This window comes from Watersipora subatra, chromosome 7, assembly GCF_963576615.1.
Source record: "Watersipora subatra chromosome 7, tzWatSuba1.1, whole genome shotgun sequence".
NCBI lineage: Eukaryota > Metazoa > Bryozoa > Gymnolaemata > Cheilostomatida > Watersiporidae > Watersipora > Watersipora subatra.
In genome coordinates this window covers 54,167,976-54,170,692 of record NC_088714.1, presented here as the reverse complement: position 1 = coordinate 54,170,692, position 2,717 = coordinate 54,167,976, and the positions used below count along the sequence as shown (strand labels likewise).

General features: G+C 37.0%; 1 long non-coding RNA gene across 1 annotated transcript; it reads right to left on the bottom strand.

Annotated features, from left to right (window-relative positions):
- Positions 1-217: 217 nt before the first annotated feature.
- Positions 218-1,660, bottom strand: LOC137400038 (uncharacterized). Its single transcript, XR_010979205.1, has 3 exons — positions 1,553-1,660; positions 476-665; positions 218-328 (listed from the first exon to the last, which is right to left on the bottom strand). It is a non-coding gene; the product is annotated as an uncharacterized lncRNA (long non-coding RNA).
- Positions 1,661-2,717: the final 1,057 nt, after the last annotated feature.

Genomic DNA, 2,717 nt, shown 5'->3' with positions numbered 1-2,717 from the left:
TTGCACCAGTGCATGGTTAGTTACATAGAATTGCCTCATATACTGCACAATTTATAAGGAAAGCGGAGCAACTCATTCAATACCCTGCATTTTTTATTGTTACTGAGTTGCACTAAAAAGGTTTCCAATCCCCCGACTTTTCCGATGTCTGAATTGCTTGAATAAAATCAATGATAACTGAGTATGACTTAATTATTGAGTTTACCACAAGGATCTTGCTTGTTGCTCAAGGAGTGCGAAGAGCTAGGAGCTTCCTGGGTGGCATCAATATCGATACATGTGTTCTTTTGGCTTGTGGCACTCTCTATATTGACACCATCCATATGTGCTGAAACATGAAACAAGTGGGTAAAAAGAGAAAACATTGCGGTAAGTGAAAAGCCGAATATCGCCATTGAAAATCTTGCACTTCACCTAAAGCATCTTAGACTCTATCCGGCTGATTTACACTTTTATGAACTAAAACAGCACTAACCTTTTCAGTTTTCTTGCCTAGTTCTTGCTGTACTGTCGCCAGATAATCAGAATATCCTGTATTATCTTTGCTGCGCTTTGACTCTTGCTCAGCAATGCATGTTTTCAAATAGCCCTGATAGTCTTCAGCTGGACGTTTAGTCGCCTGCTCTTTAAGACAGGCATCAAGATACTGATCATAGTTAGCCATGCTAAAACAATCAAAATACACATGATAAATACACAAATCGTGCCTTTACCCCCATTGACTATCCAACACAGGCCAGCTGTATGATGACCCTTTGGCTCATTTTGGAGTCGGATAGTGGGCACCATCAACTCCACATGTTTCAAGTCTGAGGCTTAGACTACACAAATATACATGTATGAACTTCAAATAAATAAATTTTCTGGTTGAAGGATATCAACTAGATATAGTGTAAAACATGTAAGCACTCCTTTAGAAACTAACACATTAAGAGTAGGGGATTGCGTGAGTGAATGCATAGAGTAACATGTAGTGAAATAGTTATTACTATTATTTCATATTGATTATTTACGATTATTTTTTCTAAATATTTTTTATATTTTTAATATACAGTATTCATTTAATATTTCATTTGAGGATTATTTATATATAATCACTGGCCTGAACTTGGGAAAGTTATATAATTCATTTATTCATACTTACTTATACTCTACTGTATGTTACTAACTTTATTTATAAATAACCTTTGTTTGTTTAACCTTATTTTTCTCTATCAGACACCGAACAAGTGAAAGGAGTTAGTTATGTTAATATCCCTAACTAACTACTACTAAACTTTACATTAAATTTATTGTTTTTTATCAATTAATAAAAAACGAATTATGTCAATAACATACAGTAAAAGTTCGTATGAACAATTAATTACCGATTAATTACTAAGATAAAAATAAACCATTGCGATACATCACTTCATTCAACACAAGCCTGCCTGCCCAAGGCCGTCCTTTGATTGATTTGTTACATTTACGAATATTTTTAATTAATTAAAACAGAAATTTAAATATTTAAGTATAATTTATTTTATGAGCAACTTCACGGTTGAATCTCTACCTTTGAATGTTGTAGTTTCGATGTCCAGCTCAAATGTGATGTGCAAAAGTTACAAATAATTATTCATTTATTACACTTCACAACCTCACCAGTCCAGCGTGAATTCAATTACTATAAAAAGATTGAATGCAACTCGCTAGAATAGAACAAAACGGCATGAACAGCAAAATACCATAGAAACAAAGTTGGCATAGAGATGAAAAAGAGAAGATAACTCTCATTAACAATTAGCTGGTTTCAGCGATGATTCAATATTACTACGTATGAAGTAGTATTCAGTTCTCATTACCACGGCCACGGTAGTATCAGCGATTGAATATTACCGTATTGGTAGCATTCAAAACTACGACACAGGTAGTAAACGCTGCCGTATAGGCTGTTAGATGACGCGATCTCAAATAAGAGACTGTGAGGATTAAATGATACCTTGCTTTGTTATATTTGAAATAGTTCTCTTTATTCTATTAGGAATTGAACTCTGAGTTTATGCAAATTCACATTGTGGCTCCATACTTTTTTCCATGACTTATTATAAATGTCGCAAAACTCTATAAATATCAGTTGCATGCATATCACAAGTGCTGATACAAAATATATCTGTGGTACAGCAGTTATACTGTAGCATAGCATATATTTAGCTGAGGGAGCTAGTACAAAATTGTACTATTTCGACCATCAGACTGAAGTAAATTCTACTCGACAAGGATAGACAACTCCCAACTCAAGAGCGAGTTCACACAACTTGATGAGTCAATAAACAGACTTGTGGGTGAGCCGATAAACAGACTCGAGAGTGAGCCGATAAGCAGACTCGAGAGTGAGCCGATAAACAGACTCGCGGGTGAGCCGATAAACAGACTCGCGGGTGAGCCGATAAACAGACTCGCGGGTGAGCCGATAAACAGACTCGCGGGTGAGCCGATAAACAGACTCGCGGGGGAGCCGATAAACAGACTCGCGGGTGAGCCGATAAACAGACTCGATGGTGAGCCGATAAACAGACTCGATGGTGAGCCGATAAACAGACTCGATGGTGAGCCGATAAACAGACTCGATGGTGAGCCGATAAACAGACTCGATGGTGAGCCGATAAACAGACTCGATGGTGAGCCGATAAACAGACTCGATGGTGAGCCGATAAACAGACTCGATGGTGAGCCGATAA